The sequence below is a fragment of the Triticum dicoccoides genome, chromosome 3B (genome assembly GCF_002162155.2).
Source record: "Triticum dicoccoides isolate Atlit2015 ecotype Zavitan chromosome 3B, WEW_v2.0, whole genome shotgun sequence".
In the NCBI taxonomy this organism is placed as follows: Eukaryota; Viridiplantae; Streptophyta; class Magnoliopsida; order Poales; family Poaceae; genus Triticum; species Triticum dicoccoides.
In genome coordinates this window covers 68,349,522-68,369,442 of record NC_041385.1, presented here as the reverse complement: position 1 = coordinate 68,369,442, position 19,921 = coordinate 68,349,522, and positions in this window count along the sequence as shown.

Genomic DNA, 19,921 nt, shown 5'->3' with positions numbered 1-19,921 from the left:
TAGTGAGAGATCATCTTATAATGCTACCGTCAATCAAAGCAAGATAAGATGCATATAAAGATAAACATCACATGCAATCAATATAAGTGATATGATATGGCCATCATCATCTTGTGCCTGTGATCTCCATCTCCGAAGCACCGTCATGATCACCATCGTCACCGGCGCGACACCTTGATCTCCATCGTAGCATCGTTGTCGTCTCGCCAATCTTATGCTTCCACGACTATCGCTACCGTTTAGTGATAAAGTAAAGCATTACATCGCGATTGCATTGCATACAATAAAGCGACAACCACATGGCTCCTGCCAGTTGCCGATAACTCGGTTACAAAACATGATCATCTCATACAATAAAATTTAGCATAATGCCTTGACCATATCACATCACAACATGCCCTGCAAAAACAAGTTAGACGTCCTCTACTTTGTTGTTGCAAGTTTTACGTGGCTGCTACGGGCTTTAAGCAAGAACCAATCTCACCTACGCATCAAAACCACAACGATAGTTTGTCAAATAGACTCCGTTTTAACCTTCGCAAGGACCGGGCGTAGCCACACTCGGTTCAACTAAAGTTGGAGAGACAGTCGCCCGCAAGCCATCTATGTGCAAAGCACGTCGAGGGAACCGGTCTCGCGTATGCGTACGCGTAAGGTTGGTCCGGGTCGTCTCGTCCAACAATACCGCTGAACCAAAGTATGACATGCTGGTAGGCAGTATGACTTGTATCGTCCACAACTCACTTGTGTTCTACTCGTGCAAATAACATCAAACCATAAAACCTAGGCTCGGATGCCACTGTTGGGGAACGTAGTAATTTCAAAAAATTTCCTACGCACACGCAAGATCATGGTGATGCATAGCAACGAGGGGAGAGTATGATCTACGTACCCTTGTAGATTGCAACGGAAGCGTTGACACAACGTAGAGGAAGTAGTCGTACGTCTTCTTCCCGATCCAACCGATCCAAGCACCGTTACTCCGGCACCTCCGAGTTCTTAGCACACGTACAGCTCGATGACGATCCCCGGGCTCCGATCCAGCAAAGCTTCGGGGAGGAGTTCCGTCAGCACGATGGCGTGATGACGATCTTGATGTTCTACTGTCGCAGGGCTTCGCCTAAGCACTGCAACAATATGATCGAGGTGGAATATGGTGGAGGGGGGCACCGCACACGGCTAAGGAACGATCACGAGGATCAACTTGTGTGTCCATGGGGTGCCCCCTGCCCCCGTATATAAAGGAGTGGAGGAGGGGAGGGCCGGCCCTCTACTATGGCGCGCCCTGGGGAGTCCTACTCCCACCGGGAGTAGGATTCCCCTTTTCCTAGTCCAACTAGGAGTCCTTCCATGTATTAGGAGTAGGAGACTAGGAAGGGGGAAGAGAGAAGGGAAGGAAGGAGGGGGTGCGGCCCCTCCCCCTAGCCCAATTCGGACTAGGCCATGGGGGGGCGCGCAGCCTGCCCTAGGCAGCCCCTCTCTCTTTCCCGCAGGGCCCAATAAGGCCCAATACTTCTCCCCGGCGAATTCTCGTAACTCTCCGGTACTCCGATAAATACCCGAATGACTCGGAACCTTTCCGAACTCCGAATATAGTCGTCCAATATATCGATCTTTACGTCTCGACCATTTCGAGACTCCTCGTCATGTCCCCGATCTCATCCGGGACTCCGAACTCCTTCGGTACATCAAAACTCATAAACTCATAATATAACTGTCATCGAAACCTTAAGCGTGCGGACCCTACGGTTCGAGAACAATGTAGACATGACCGAGACACGTCTCCGGTCAATAACCAATAGCGGGACCTGGATGCCCATATTGGCTCCTACATATTCTACGAAGATCTTTATCGGTCAGACCGCATAACAACATACATTGTTCCCTTTGTCATCGGTATGTTACTTGCCCGAGATTCGATCATCGGTATCCAATACCTAGTTCAATCTCGTTACCGGAAAGTCTCTTTACTCGTTCCGTAATACATCATCTCGCAACTAACTCATTAGTTGCAATGCTTGCAAGGCTTATGTGATGTGCATTACCGAGAGGGCCCAGAGATACCTCTCCGACAATCGGAGTGACAAATCCTAATCTCGAAATACGCCAACCCAACATCTACCTTTGGAGACACCTGTAATGCTCCTTTATAATCACCCAGTTACGTTGTGATGTTTGGTAGCACCCAAAGTGTTCCTCCGGCAAATGGGAGTTGCATAATCTCATAGTCATAGGAACATGTATAAGTCATGAAGGAAGCAATAGCAACATACTAAACGATCGGGTGCTAAGCTAATGGAATGGGTCATGTCAATCAGATCATTCAACTAATGATGTGATCTCGTTAATCAAATAACAACTCATTATTCATGGTCAGGAAACATAACCATCTTTGATTAACGAGCTAGTCAAGTAGAGGCATACTAGTGACACTTTGTTTGTCTATGTATTCACACATGTATTATGTTTCCGGTTAATACAATTCTAGCATGAATAATAAAAATTTATCATGATTATAAGGAAATATATAATAACTTTATTATTGCCTCTAGGGCATATTTCCTTCAGTCTCCCACTTGCACTAGAGTCAATAATCTAGTTTACATCGCCATGTGATTTAACAGCAATAGTTCACATCACCTTGTGATTAACACCCATAGTTCACATCAATATGTGATCAACACCCAAAGGGTTTACTAGATTCAGTAATCTAGTTCACATCGCTATGTGATTAACACCCAAGGAGTATTAAGGTGTGATCATGTTTTGCTTGTGAGAGAATCTTAGTCAACGGGTCTGTCACATTCAGATCCGTAAGTATTTTGCAAATATTTATGTCAACAATGCTCTGCATGGAGCTACTCTAGCTAATTGCTCCCACTTTCAATATGTATCTAGATCGAGACTTAGAGTCATCCAGATCTGTGTCAAAACTTGCATCGACGTAACCCTTTACGACGAACCTTTTTGTCACGTCCATAATCGAGAAACATATCCTTATTTCACTAAGGATAATTCTGACCGCTGTCTAGTGATCTACTCCTAGATCACTATTGTACTCCCTTGCCAAATCAGTGCAGGGTATACAATAGATCTGGTACACAGCATGACATACTTTATAGAACCTATGGCCAAGGCATAGGGAATGATTTTCATTCTTTTTCTATCTTCTGCCGTGGTCGGGCTTTGAGTCTTACTCAACTTCACACCTTGCAACACAGGCAAGAACTCCTTCTTTGACTGTTCCATTTTGAACTATTTCAAAAATTTATCAAGGTATGTATTCATTGAAAAAATTTATCAAGCGTCTTGATCTATCTATATAGATCTTGATGCTCAATGTGTAAGCAGCTTCACCGAAGTCTTTCTTTGAAAAAACTCCTTTTAAAAACTCCTTTATGCTTTACAGAATAATTCTACATTATTTCCGATCAACAATATGTCATTCACATACACTTATCAAAAATGTTGTAGTGCTCCCACTCACTTTCTTGTAAATACAGGCTTCACCGCAAGTCTGTATAAAACTATATGCTTTGATCAACTCATCAAAGCGTATATTCCAACTCTGAGATGCTTGTACCAGTCCATAGATGGATTGCTGGAGCTTGCATATTTTGTTAACACCTTTAGGATCGACAAAACCTTCTAGTTGCATCGTATACAACTCTTTTTTAATAAATCCATTAAGGAATGCGGTTTTGTTTATCCATTTGCCAGATTTCATAAAATGTGGCAATTGCTAACATGATTCGAACAGACTTAAGCATAGATACGAGTGAGAAACTCTCATCGTAGTCAACACCTTGAATTTGTCGAAAACCTTTTTGCGACAATTCTAGCTTTGTAGATAGTAACACTACTATCAGCGTACGTCTTCCTCTTGAAGATCCATTTATTCTCAATTGCTTGCCGATCATCGGGCAAGTCAACCAAAGTCCATACTTTGTTCTCATACATGGATCATATCTCAGATTTCATGGCCTCAAGCCATTTATCGGAATCTGGGCTCATCATCGCTTCCTCATAGTTCGTAGGTTCATCATGATCTAGTAGCATGACTTCCAGAAAAGGATTATCGTACCACTCTGGTGCGGATCTTACTCTGGTTGATCTACGAGGTTCAGTAGTATCTCGTTCTGAAGTTTCATGATTATCATCATTAGCTTCCTCACTAACTGGTGTAGGTGTCACAGAAACAGTTTTCTGTGATGTACTATTTCCAATAAGGGAGCAGGTACAGTTACCTCGTCAAGTTCTACTTTCCTCCCACTCACTTCTTTCGAGAGAAACTCCTTCTCCAGAAAGTTTCCGAATTTAGCAACAAAAGTCTTGCCTTCGGATCTGTGATAGAAGGTGTATCCAATAGTTTCCTTTGGATATCCTATGAAGACGCACTTCTCCGATTTGAGTTTGAGCTTATCAGAATGAAACTTTTTCATATAAGCATCGCAACCCCAAATTTAAGAAACGACAGCTTAGGTTTCTTGCCAAACCATAGTTCACACGGTGTCGTCTCAACGGATTTAGATGGTGCCCTATTTAACGTGAATGCAGCTGTCTCTAATGCATAACCCCAAAACGACAGTGGTAGATCGGTAAGAGACATCATAGATCGCACCATATCTAATAAAGTACGGTTATGACGTTCGGACACACCATTACATTGTGGTGTTCTAGGTGGCATGAGTAGTGAAACTATTTCACATTGTTTTTAACTGAAGGCCAAACTCGTAACTCAAATACTCTTCTCTACGATCAGATCGTAGAAACTTTATTTTCTTGTTACGATGATTTTTCACTTCACTCTGAAATTCTTTGAACTTTTCAAATGTTTCAGACTTATGTTTCATCAAGTAGATATACTCATATCTGCTCAAATCATCTGTGAAGATCAGAAAATAATGATACCTGTCGCGAGCCTCAATATTCATCGGACCACATATATCTGTATGTATGATTTCCAACAAATCTATTGCTCGCTTCATTGTTCCGAAGAACAGAGTCTTAGTCATCTTGCCCATGAGGCATGGTTCGCAAGCATCAACTGATTCATAATCAAGTGATTCCAAAAGCCCATCAGTATGGAGTTTCTTCATGCGCTTTACACCAATATGACCTAAACGGCAGTGCTACAAACAAGTTGCACTTATCATTATTAACTTTGCATCTTTTGGTTTCAATATTATGATTATGTGTATCACTACGATCGAGATCCAACGAACTATTTTCATTGGGTGTGTAACCATATAAGGTTTCATTCATGTAAACAGAACAACAATTTATTCTCTTACTTAAATGAATAACCGTATTACAATAAACATGATCAAATCATATTCATGCTCAACGCAAACACCAAATAACACTTATTCAGGTTCAACACTAATCCCGAAAGTATAGGGAGTGTGCGACGATGATCATATCAATCTTGGAACCACTTCCAACACACATCGTCACTTCACCCTTAACTAGTCTCTGTTTATTCTGCAACTCCCGTTTCGAGTTACTAATCTTAGCAACTGAACTAGTATCAAATACTGAGGGGTTGCTATAAACACTAGTAAAGTACACATCAATAACATGTATATCAAATATACTTATGTTCACTTTGCCATCCTTCTTCTCCGCCAATCACTTGGGGTAGATCCACTTCCAGTGACCAGTCCCTTTGCAGTAGAAGCACTTAGTCTCAGGCTTAGGACCAGACTTGGGCTTCTTCACTTGAGCAGCAACTTGCTTGCTGTTCTTCTTGAAGTTCCCCTTCTTCCCTCTGCCCTTTTCTTGAAACTAGTGATCTTGTCAACCATCAACACTTGATGTTTTTCTTGATTTCTACCTTCGTTGATTTCAGCATCACGAAGAGCTTGGGAGTTGTTTTCGTTATCCCTTTGCATATTATAGTTCATCACGAAGTTCTACTAACTTGGTGATGGTGACTAGAGAATTCTGTCAATCACTATCTTATCTGGAAGATTAACTCCCACTTGATTTAAGCGATTGTAGTACCCAGACAATCTGAGCACATGCTCACTAGTTGAGCGATTCTCCTCCATCTTTTAGCTATAGAACTTGTTGGAGATTTCATATCTCTCAACTCGGGTATTTGCTTGAAATATTAACTTCAACTCCTGGAACATCTCATATGGTCCATGACGTTTAAAACGTCTTTGAAGTCCCGATTCTAAGCCGTTAAGCATGGTGCACTTAAACTATCAAGTAGTCATCATATTGAGCTAGCCAAACGTTCATAACGTCTGCATCTGCTCCTGCAATAGGTCTGTCGCCTAGCGGTGCATCAAGGACATAATTCTTCTGTGCAGCAATGAGGATAAACCTCAGATCACGGATCCAATCCGCATCATTGCTACTAACATCTTTAAACACAATTTTTCTCTAGGAACATATCAAAATAAGCATATAAAAGCAACAACGCGAGCTATTGATCTACAACATAGATATGCTAATACTACCAGGACTAAGTTCATGATAAATTAAAGTTCAATTAATCATATTACTCAAGAACTCCCACTTAGATAGACATCCCTCTAATCATCTAAGTGATCACGTGATCCAAATCAACTAAACCATGTCCGATCATCACGTGAGATGGAGCAGTTTCATTGGTGAACATCACTATGTTGATCATATCTACTATATGATTCACGCTCGACCTTTCGGTCTCCGTGTTCCGAGGTCATATCTGTATATGCTTGGCTCGTCAAGTATAACCTGAGTATTCCGCGTGCGCAACTGTTTTTGCACCCGTTGTATTTGAACGTAGAGCCTATCACACCCGATCATCACGTGGTGTCTCAGCACGAAGAACTTTCGCAATGGTGCATACTCAGGGAGAACACTTCTTGATAATTTAGTGAGAGATCATCTTATAATGCTACCGTCAATCAAAGCAAGATAAGATGCATATAAAGATAAACATCACATGCAATCAATATAAGTGATATGATATAGCCATCATCATCTTGTGCCTGTGATCTCCATCTCCGAAGCACCGTCATGATCACCATCGTCACCGGCGCGACACCTTGATCTCCATCGTAGCATCGTTGTCGTCTCGCCAATCTTATGCTTCCACGACTATCGCTACCGTTTAGTGATAAAGTAAAGCATTACATCGCGATTGCATTGCATACAATAAAGCGACAACCATATGGCTCCTGCCAGTTGCCGATAACTCGGTTACAAAACATGATCATCTCATACAATAAAATTTAGCATAATGCCTTGACCATATCACATCACAACATGCCCTGCAAAAACAAGTTAGACGTCCTCTACTTTGTTGTTGCAAGTTTTACGTGGCTGCTACGGGCTTTAAGCAAGAACCAATCTCACCTACGCATCAAAACCACAACGATAGTTTGTCAAATAGACTCCGTTTTAACCTTCGCAAGGACCGGACATAGCCACACTCGGTTCAACTAAAGTTGGAGAGACAGTCGCCCGCAAGCCATCTATGTGCAAAGCACGTCGAGGGAACCGGTCTCGCGTATGCGTACGCATAAGGTTGGTCCGGGTCGTCTCGTCCAACAATATCGCTGAACCAAAGTATGACATGCTGGTAGGCAGTATCACTTGTATCGTCCACAACTCACTTGTGTTCTACTCGTGCAAATAACATCAAACCATAAAACCTAGGCTCGGATGCCACTGTTGGGGAACGTAGTAATTTCAAAAAATTTCCTACGCACACGCAAGATCATGGTGATGCATAGCAACGAGGGGAGAGTATGATCTACGTACCCTTGTAGATCGCAACGGAAGCGTTGACACAACGTAGAGGAAGTAGTCGTACGTCTTCTTCCCGATCCAAGCACCGTTACTCCGGCACCTCCGAGTTCCTAGCACACGTACAGCTCGATGACGATCCCCGGGCTCCGATCCAGCAAAGCTTCGAGGAGGAGTTCCGTCAGCACGACGGCGTGGTGACGATCTTGATGTTCTACTGTCGCAGGGCTTCGCCTAAGCACTGCAACAATATGACCGAGGTGGAATATGGTGGAGGGGGGCACCGCACACGGCTAAGGAACGATCACGAGGATCAACTTGTGTGTCCATGGGGTGCCCCCTGCCCCCGTATATAAAGGAGTGGAGGAGGGGAGGGCCGGCCCTCTACTATGGCGCGCCCTGGGGAGTCCTACTCCCACCGGGAGTAGGATTCCCCTTTTCCTAGTCCAACTAGGAGTCCTTCCATGTATTAGGAGTAGGAGACTAGGAAGGGGGAAGAGAGAAGGGAAGGAAGGAGGGGGTGCGGCCCCTCCCCCTAGCCCAATTCGGACTAGGCCATGGGGGGGGGCGCAGCCTGCCCTAGGCAGCCCCTCTCTCTTTCCCGCAGGGCCCAATAAGGCCCAATACTTCTCCCCGGCGAATTCTCGTAACTCTCCATTACTCCGATAAATACCCGAATGACTCGGAACCTTTCCGAACTCCGAATATAGTCGTCCAATATATCGATCTTTACGTCTCGACCATTTCGAGACTCCTCGTCATGTCCCCGATCTCATCCGGGACTCCGAACTCCTTCGGTACATCAAAACTCATAAACTCATAATATAACTGTCATCGAAACCTTAAGCGTGCGGACCCTACGGTTCGAGAACAATGTAGACATGACCGAGACACGTCTCCGGTCAATAACCAATAGCGGGACCTGGATGCCCATATTGGCTCCTACATATTCTACGAAGATCTTTATCGGTCAGACCGCATAACAACATACGTTGTTCCCTTTGTCATCGGTATGTTACTTGCCCGAGATTCGATCATCGGTATCCAATACCTAGTTCAATCCCGTTACCGGAAAGTCTCTTTACTCGTTCCGTAATACATCATCTCGCAACTAACTCATTAGTTGCAATACTTGCAAGGCTTATGTGATGTGCATTACCGAGAGGGCCCAGAGATACCTCTCCGACAATCGGAGTGACAAATCCTAATCTCGAAATACGCCAACCCAACATCTACCTTTGGAGACACCTGTAATGCTCCTTTATAATCACCCAGTTACGTTGTGATGTTTGGTAGCACCCAAAGTGTTCCTCCGGCAAACGGGAGTTGCATAATCTCATAGTCATAGGAACATGTATAAGTCATGAAGGAAGCAATAGCAACATACTAAACGATCGGGTGCTAAGCTAATGGAATGGGTCATGTCAATCAGATCATCCAACTAATGATATGATCTCGTTAATCAAATAACAACTCATTATTCATGGTCAGGAAACATAACCATCTTTGATTAACGAGCTAGTCAAGTAGAGGCATACTAGTGGCACTTTGTTTGTCTATGTATTCACACATGTATTATGTTTCCGGTTAATACAATTCTAGCATGAATAATAAACATTTATCATGATTATAAGGAAATATATAATAACTTTATTATTGCCTCTAGGGCATATTTCCTTCAGTCTCCCACTTGCACTAGGGTCAATAATCTAGTTCACATCGCCATGTGATTTAACAGCAATAGTTCACATCACCTTGTGATTAACACCCATAGTTCACATCAATATGTGATCAACACCCAAAGGGTTTACTAGATTCAGTAATCTAGTTCACATCGCTATGTGATTAACACCCAAGGAGTATTAAGGTGTGATCATGTTTTGCTTGTGAGAGAATCTTAGTCAACGGGTCTGTCACATTCAGATCCGTAAGTATTTTGCAAATATTTATGTCAACAATGCTCTGCATGGAGCTACTCTAGCTAATTGCTCCCACTTTCAATATGTATCTAGATCGAGACTTAGAGTCATCCAGATCTGTGTCAAAACTTGCATCGACGTAACCCTTTACGACGAACCTTTTTTTCACGTCCATAATCGAGAAACATATCCTTATTTCACTAAGGATAATTCTGACCGCTGTCTAGTGATCTACTCCTAGATCACTATTGTACTCCCTTGCCAAATCAGTGCAGGGTATACAATAGATCTGGTACACAGCATGACATACTTTATAGAACCTATGGCCAAGGCATAGGGAATGATTTTCATTCTTTTTCTATCTTCTGCCGTGGTCGGGCTTTGAGTCTTACTCAACTTCACACCTTGCAACACAGGCAATAACTCCTTCTTTGACTGTTCCATTTTGAACTATTTCAAAAATTTATCAAGGTATGTATTCATTGAAAAAATTTATCAAGCGTCTTGATCTATCTATATAGATCTTGATGCTCAATGTGTAAGCAGCTTCACCGAAGTCTTTCTTTGAAAAAACTCCTTTTAAACACTCCTTTATGCTTTACAGAATAATTCTACATTATTTCCGATCAACAATATGCCATTCACATACACTTATCAGAAATGTTGTAGTGCTCCCACTCACTTTCTTGTAAATACAGGCTTCACCGCAAGTCTGTATAAAACTATATGCTTTGATCAACTCATCAAAGCGTATATTCCAACTCCGAGATGCTTGTACCAGTCCATAGATGGATTGCTGAAGCTTGCATATTTTGTTAACACCTTTAGGATCGACAAAACCTTCTAGTTGCATCGTATACAACTCTTTTTTAATAAATCCATTAAGGAATGCAGTTTTGTTTATCCATTTGCTAGATTTCATAAAATGTGGCAATTGCTAACATGATTCGAACAGACTTAAGCATAGATACGAGTGAGAAACTCTCATCGTAGTCAACACCTTGAATTTGTCGAAAACCTTTTTGCGACAATTCTAGCTTTGTAGATAGTAACACTACTATCAGCGTCCGTCTTCCTCTTGAAGATCCATTTATTCTCAATTGCTTGCCGATCATCGGGCAAGTCAACCAAAGTCCATACTTTGTTCTCATACATGGATCATATCTCAGATTTCATGGCCTCAAGCCATTTATCGGAATCTGGGCTCATCATCGCTTCCTCATAGTTCGTAGGTTCATCATGATCTAGTAGCATGACTTCCAGAAAAGGATTATCGTACCACTCTGGTGCGGATCTTACTCTGGTTGATCTACGAGGTTTAGTAGTATCTTGTTCTGAAGTTTCATGATTATCATCATTAGCTTCCTCACTAACTGGTGTAGGTGTCACAGAAACAGTTTTCTGTGATGTACTATTTCCAATAAGGGAGCAGGTACAGTTACCTCGTCAAGTTCTACTTTCCTCCCACTCACTTCTTTCGAGAGAAACTCCTTCTCCAGAAAGTTTCCGAATTTAGCAACAAAAGTCTTGCCTTCGGATCTGTGATAGAAGGTGTATCCAATAGTTTCCTTTGGATATCCTATGAAGACGCACTTCTCCGATTTGAGTTTGAGCTTATCAGAATGAAACTTTTTCATATAAGCATCGCAACCCCAAATTTAAGAAACGACAGCTTAGGTTTCCTGCCAAATCATAGTTCACACGGTGTCGTCTCAACGGATTTAGATGGTGCCCTATTTAACGTGAATGCAGCTGTCTCTAATGCATAACCCCAAAACGACAGTGGTAGATCGGTAAGAGACATCATAGATCGCACCATATCTAATAAAGTACGGTTATGACGTTCGGACACACCATTACATTGTGGTGTTCTAGGTGGCATGAGTAGTGAAACTATTTCACATTGTTTTTAACTGAAGGCCAAACTCGTAACTCAAATACTCTTCTCTACGATCAGATCGTAGAAACTTTATTTTCTTGTTACGATGATTTTTCACTTCACTCTGAAATTCTTTGAACTTTTCAAATGTTTCAGACTTATGTTTCATCAAGTAGATATACTCATATCTGCTCAAATCATCTGTGAAGATCAGAAAATAATGATACCTGTCGCGAGCCTCAATATTCATCGGACCACATATATCTGTATGTATGATTTCCAACAAATCTATTGCTCGCTTCATTGTTCCGAAGAACAGAGTCTTAGTCATCTTGCCCATGAGGCATGGTTCGCAAGCATCAACTGATTCATAATCAAGTGATTCCAAAAGCCCATCAGTATGGAGTTTCTTCATGCGCTTTACACCAATATGACCTAAACGGCAGTGCTACAAACAAGTTGCACTTATCATTATTAACTTTGCATCTTTTGGTTTCAATATTATGATTATGTGTATCACTACGATCGAGATCCAACGAACTATTTTCATTGGGTGTGTAACCATATAAGGTTTCATTCATGTAAACAGAACAACAATTTATTCTCTTACTTAAATGAATAACCGTATTACAATAAACATGATCAAATCATATTCATGCTCAACGCAAACACCAAATAACACTTATTCAGGTTCAACACTAATCCCGAAAGTATAGGGAGTGTGCGACGATGATCATATCAATCTTGGAACCACTTCCAACACACATCGTCACTTCACCCTTAACTAGTCTCTGTTTATTCTGCAACTCCCGTTTCGAGTTACTAATCTTAGCAACTGAACTAGTATCAAATACTGAGGGGTTGCTATAAACACTAGTAAAGTACACATCAATAACATGTATATCAAATATACTTATGTTCACTTTGCCATCCTTCTTCTCCGCCAATCACTTGGGGTAGATCCACTTCCAGTGACCAGTCCCTTTGCAGTAGAAGCACTTAGTCTCAGGCTTAGGACCAGACTTAGGCTTCTTCACTTGAGCAGCAACTTGCTTGATGTTCTTCTTGAAGTTCCCCTTCTTCCCTCTGCCTTTTTCTTGAAACTAGTGATCTTGTCAACCATCAACACTTGATGTTTTTCTTGATTTCTACCTTCGTTGATTTCAGCATCACGAAGAGCTTGGGAGTTGTTTCGTTATCCCTTTGCATATTATAGTTCATCACGAAGTTCTACTAACTTGGTGATGGTGACTAGAGAATTCTGTCAATCACTATCTTATCTGGAAGATTAACTCCCACTTGATTTAAGCGATTGTAGTACCCAGACAATCTGAGCACATGCTCACTAGTTGAGCGATTCTCCTCCATCTTTTAGCTATAGAACTTGTTGGAGATTTCATATCTCTCAACTTGGGTATTTGCTTGAAATATTAACTTCAACTCCTGGAACATCTCATATGGTCCATGACGTTCAAAACGTCTTTGAAGTCCCGATTCTAAGCCGTTAAGCATGGTGCACTTAAACTATCAAGTAGTCATCATATTGAGCTAGCCAAACGTTCATAACGTCTGCATCTGCTCCTGCAATAGGTATGTCGCCTAGCGGTGCATCAAGGACATAATTCTTCTGTGCAGCAATGAGGATAAACCTCAGATCACGGATCCAATCCGCATCATTGCTACTAACATCTTTAAACACAATTTTTCTCTAGGAACATATCAAAATAAGCATATGAAAGCAACAACGCGAGCTATTGATCTACAACATAGATATGCTAATACTACCAGGACTAAGTTCATGATAAATTAAAGTTCAATTAATCATATTACTCAAGAACTCCCACTTAGATAGACATCCCTCTAATCATCTAAGTGATCACGTGATCCAAATCAACTAAACCATGTCCGATCATCACGTGAGATGGAGCAGTTTCATTGGTGAACATCACTATGTTGATCATATCTACTATATGATTCACGCTCGACCTTTCGGTCTCCGTGTTCCGAGGCCATATCTGTATATGCTTGGCTCGTCAAGTATAACCTGAGTATTCCGCGTGCGCAACTGTTTTTGCACCCGTTGTATTTGAACGTAGAGCCTATCACACCCGATCATCACGTGGTGTCTCAGCACGAAGAACTTTCGCAACGGTGCATACTCAGGGAGAACACTTCTTGATAATTTAGTGAGAGATCATCTTATAATGCTACCGTCAATCAAAGCAAGATAAGATGCATATAAAGATAAACATCACATGCAATCAATATAAGTGATATGATATGGCCATCATCATCTTGTGCCTGTGATCTCCATCTCCGAAGCACCGTCATGATCACCATCGTCACCGGCGCGACACCTTGATCTCCATCGTAGCATCGTTGTCGTCTCGCCAATCTTATGCTTCCACGACTATCGCTACCGTTTAGTGATAAAGTAAAGCATTACATCGCGATTGCATTGCATACAATAAAGCGACAACCACATGGCTCCTGCCAGTTGCCGATAACTCGGTTACAAAACATGATCATCTCATACAATAAAATTTAGCATAATGCCTTGACCATATCACATCACAACATGCCCTGCAAAAACAAGTTAGACGTCCTCTACTTTGTTGTTGCAAGTTTTACGTGGCTGCTACGGGCTTTAAGCAAGAACCAATCTCACCTACGCATCAAAACCACAACGATAGTTTGTCAAATAGACTCCGTTTTAACCTTCGCAAGGACCGGGCGTAGCCACACTCGGTTCAACTAAAGTTGGAGAGACAGTCGCCCGCAAGCCATCTATGTGCAAAGCACGTCGAGGGAACCGGTCTCGCGTATGCGTACGCGTAAGGTTGGTCCGGGTCGTCTCGTCCAACAATACCGCTGAACCAAAGTATGACATGCTGGTAGGCAGTATGACTTGTATCGTCCACAACTCACTTGTGTTCTACTCGTGCAAATAACATCAAACCATAAAACCTAGGCTCGGATGCCACTGTTGGGGAACGTAGTAATTTCAAAAAATTTCCTACGCACACGCAAGATCATGGTGATGCATAGCAACGAGGGGAGAGTATGATCTACGTACCCTTGTAGATCGCAACGGAAGTGTTGACACAACGTAGAGAAAGTAGTCGTACGTCTTCTTCCCAATCCAACCGATCCAAGCACCGTTACTCCGGCACCTCCGAGTTCTTAGCACACGTACAGCTCGATGACGATCCCCGGGCTCCGATCCAGCAAAGCTTCGGGGAGGAGTTCCGTCAGCACGACGGCGTGGTGACGATCTTTATGTTCTACTGTCGCAGGGTTTCGCCTAAGCACTGCAACAATATGACCGAGGTGGAATATGATGGAGGGGGGCACCGCACACGGCTAAGGAACGATCACGAGGATCAACTTGTGTGTCCATGGGGTGCCCCCTGCCCCCGTATATAAAGGAGTGGAGGAGGGGAGGGCCGGCCCTCTACTATGGCGCGCCCTGGGGAGTCCTACTCCCACCGGGAGTAGGATTCCCCTTTTCCTAGTCCAACTAGGAGTCCTTCCATGTATTAGGAGTAGGAGACTAGGAAGGGGAAGAGAGAAGGGAAGGAAGGAGGGGGTGCGGCCCCTCCCCCTAGCCCAATTCGGACTAGGCCATGGGGGGGCGCGCAGCCTGCCCTAGGCAGCCCCTCTCTCTTTCCCGCAGGGCCCAATAAGGCCCAATACTTCTCCCCGGCGAATTCCCGTAACTCTCCGGTACTCCGATAAATACCCGAATGACTCGGAACCTTTCCGAACTCCGAATATAGTCGTCCAATATATCGATCTTTACATCTCGACCATTTCGAGACTCCTCGTCATGTCCCCGATCTCATCCGGGACTCCGAACTCCTTCGGTACATCAAAACTCATAAACTCATAATATAACTGTCATCGAAACCTTAAGCGTGCGGACCCTACGGTTCGAGAACAATGTAGACATGACCGAGACACGTCTCCGGTCAATAACCAATAGCGGGACCTGGATGCCCATATTGGCTCCTACATATTCTACGAAGATCTTTATCGGTCAGACCGCATAACAACATACATTGTTCCCTTTGTCATCGGTATGTTACTTGCCCGAGATTCGATCATCGGTATCCAATACCTAGTTCAATCTCGTTACCGGAAAGTCTCTTTACTCGTTCCGTAATACATCATCTCGCAACTAACTCATTAGTTGCAATGCTTGCAAGGCTTATGTGATGTGCATTACCGAGAGGGCCCAGAGATACCTCTCCGACAATCGGAGTGACAAATCCTAATCTCGAAATACGCCAACCCAACATCTACCTTTGGAGACACCTGTAATGCTCCTTTATAATCACCCAGTTACGTTGTGACGTTTGGTAGCACCCAAAGTGTTCCTCCGGCAAACGGGAGTTGCATAATCTCATAGTCATAGGAACATGTATAAGTCATGAAGGAAGCAATAGCAACATACTAAACGATCGGGTGCTAAGCTAATGGAATGGGTCATGTCAATCAGATCATTCAACTAATGATGTGATCTCGTTAATCAAATAACAACTCATTATTCATGGTCAGGAAACATAACCATCTTTGATTAACGAGCTAGTCAAGTAGAGGCATACCAGTGACACTTTGTTTGTCTATGTATTCACACATGTATTATGTTTCCGGTTAATACAATTCTAGCATGAATAATAAACATTTATCATGATTATAAGGAAATATATAATAACTTTATTATTGCCTCTAGGGCATATTTCCTTCAAGGGCGCCCGTGGGGAAGGTGATGTTGGGCTTGAAACCACCGTGGGCGTCCCCATCGGCATAGCCCGGCGAGGGCGTGCTCCATGGGTGCGGCGACGACGAGAACCCGGCCAGAGAGCCGACGCTTTGCTGGCTCCAGGCCGCGTACGGGTGCCCACCGGTGGATTTGTCATCGTCGCGCGTGCCACCTCCGCCTATTCGGTGGCGCGCTCCGCCGCCGCCGCCGCCGCTGCGTACGCCGCTTTTTCCCTCGCCTTCTTGGCCCTGTTGCGCCTGTCGGCGGTGACGGCCTCCCGGCGCTCCACATCCGCCTTCCACTCGGCGTTGGTCATGCCGGGCGGTTTGGAGAGCGGAGCCCTCGGCTTCCTTTGCTTCGGCTGGGCGGCGGCGGCGGTTGAATCCGTCGCGGCGTGCGGCATCACGTATTTCTTCGATGGCATGGCCGGCGGGAGGACAGGGGGGAGGCGGGGGTTTGGCGGGAGGAATGGAGAAGAGAGGGGTGAACGCGGGAGGAAAAGGGCTTCCGGTCATCTTCTAGTCGCCGACAGAGCGGCCCCACGCCGCTTTTCGCTTGTGCCGGCGCGCCCAGGCGGCACCCGGCCGTTTGGGTTCGTGGCAGGATCGCCGCTCCGGATTTCGCCCAAACCGGCGCTAAACGAGATCCTCGGGACGCCTGGGCCGATTTTCAGCCACCGACGCTAAAAAATCGCTTTGGGAGGGTTTGTTAGGGACGCGGCTGAAGATGCTCTAACAAACTCGGGCATTCAATCGTGCGACAATGCCACGCCATTTTTATCAATGGCCGCCAGTGATGGCATGTGCTTGGATACATTACCGGCATGGCTTGACCACATGAATGGTGTACCACATACAGAAATTGTCGGTGTAGCACAACAGTTCAAAGTGCATATCATAAGACACACCGGCGGAGCCTCGAGGAGGCCAAAGGGGGGCGTAATCCCCATTCCAAAATTGCATTCTTTTACTACTATACTTAGTGTTTTGGCCTAACCCATCGATGGATAATTCCCCTTCCAATCCAATTAATTATTATGTATGTTGGGTTTAGAGAAAAATTGACTGCCTTCATGACCATTGGATGGAACCGTTAAGACCATCTGATGTGCCCACGTGAGCGGGCCCCTTTGCAATAAGAGTGGTGTTGCAGTATTTTCTGCATCTTTACATTCTTTCTAAATCTCGGTCCTGAGACTTGGTTATATTATGCCATTGAGATCCGTGCAAAAAAACCTTGTTGCAATTGTAAATAGGCCCTTTGTTTCGAAACAGAACATCTCATTCTAGAGAGCGAGGAGGGAAGGAAGAGTAGGGGCACGACGTGGCTAACCTTAGCATCAAGGGCGCTGAGCCGCATACCAATGGCAGCCACCGGATGACGCCACAGGAGTCAGGGCAGGACGATATTTTGTAGCGGGTCCTGAATTGAGAAGAAAAGATATCAATGAAGATAATTAAGATTTTAGAAAATACACTAAAAAATATCAGTAGCGGGCCCTGGGGTTCACCCGCCACTGATAACATTTACCAGTGTCAGCTAGTGTTCTTCTACGACAATGTGGGTAGCCGTGTCAAACCAGCTAGAGATCCTAACCGCTTTAGAGCTTTTTTTCAAACATACAAGGAAATTAAAAATGCAAACACCCACTTTCAGCTTCAGGAGGATCTCATTGAGCACTATTGGCAAAGGGTTGAACAGTAACAAACTCATTTTTCCATTCATTTGTATTTGTATTCGGGACAAGTTTTGTATTGCATTATTTGTATTTGTATTCAGTGATTTGAATAATTATTTGTAATGTGGATGATTGTTGTATTATGTTGGTATTGATAATTATGATGTGGTACTGATATTCGCGGACCGGCGGGATGCGGGATGCAGCGGCGCAAGAGCAGACCCCGCGAAAGCCCACCTGTAAAAAAAATATTCCATGAATATTCTTTTATACGGGTCCGTTTGAGGGGTCTGTCTCTGCGGCCATCCGCGCCGGCCCGCAAAGCCGGCGGGATGCGGGGTCTGCTAAAGTTGCTCTAATAACTTCGGTTCCTCTTACCCCTAGCCAATATGACCAGTGGCATGTGTGTAGGATTGTCCACTACTTATCCCTAGCCAATATGACCAGTGGCATGTGTGTAGGATTGTCCACTACTTATCAACGACGACTCGCCGCGGAGTCGTCCCTTCTAGTGTTGCTGTGGTGGCAATTCTCAATTAATGTATTTTTTTTGCTGTCGGGAAATGTAGAAGAGATGTTTCATGAGTGTTCAATGAGTTTTTGTTGTATTGATTCCGTCCACATAGCTTATTTTGGATCTTCAATGATTTTAAATGCAGGTTATATGCGCACGTGTTTTAGAAATACAAAGGCTCATTTCATAAAAGAAGAGAAGTACACAGACTCCTATTGTGCGTACACAAGTTGATCGGTTAGTTGACTTTTCATTTTCAGGGGCAGCAAGCTAACTGCCACGATGTACTAGCACATGCAACGATAATTAGACCTGCTAGCACATGCATGCATTTCGGTTCCGTAGCGATTCGCCCGTGAGCAGCAGAAACAGTCCACCACCGGACGAGGCGGCAGGGCCAACCACCGGCCTCCGTTTCCGTAGCGATTCGCCACTAGCTGTTATGGGCAGCCTGCCGCCTGACCGGCTGGCGGCAGGGGCTGCCGCCTCGTGGCGGCAGGTGCCACATGTCGGCTGGCGCGCCTGCCGCCACGGCTTAGGGGGTTTTTCTGCACTAGACAGGCGGTCCTTTTCGACAAAAAACCGGGCAGGACTAAGCGATGCCATGGCCAATGGCGCACTGTGGGGAGGCAGCGCAGGTGGTAGCTCCTCTCCCCGGCGGCGGAGATGGGCTCGGAGGAGAACCCTCCTGTGCCCATCTGATCACAAATAGATCAGATGGTGGCCACATAAGCGGTCGGTCGGCAAGTGCACAGATCCGTCAGGTGAACACATTCGTTTCCCATTTTATAAAATTCAAGATGGGATTGGGCTGGGCCGGACCTGGCCCTGGCCCTGTGGCCCCAAGTTCAATTTGCGAGGCCATGGGTCGACCCATTTCAACAGAATTTTGTGGCCTTGCTGGCCCATTGGGCAGATGAGGCCGACCCAATAATTCAGCAAGTGTTTTACACCGTCCAGTAAAATGACAAGTTGTAATCTTTTCGCATCCAGACATGATCAAAAGACTCAGACAAGATCAGAAGATTTAATATCCACAAGATTATTAGGCAATCCACAAGATTCAGACAAGATCAAAAGATTAGGACACTGTCTCTACTTTTATAGAGCCTACAAATTTCCACAACAATTGAGAGAGATATAACAGAGCCTACAAATTCACTGAACCACACTGCAATAACTTGTTTAAATCGCAAGCAGAGGCAAGTCAGTGAACTGGGAATGGAGAGAAATCCCATGGTTATTCAAGCTGCGCCAAGAACTGGGAATGGATAGAACCAACACCAAGCAGCTATCGCAAACAACACTGACAATAACCAAAAGAGTACATGCACTGGCTTGGCTTCAAGCTGCGCTGGGAAGGGGACTAGGGGAGGAAGCCGGCAAGTATCACTTGCGAGCAGAACAGGACGGCGACCGG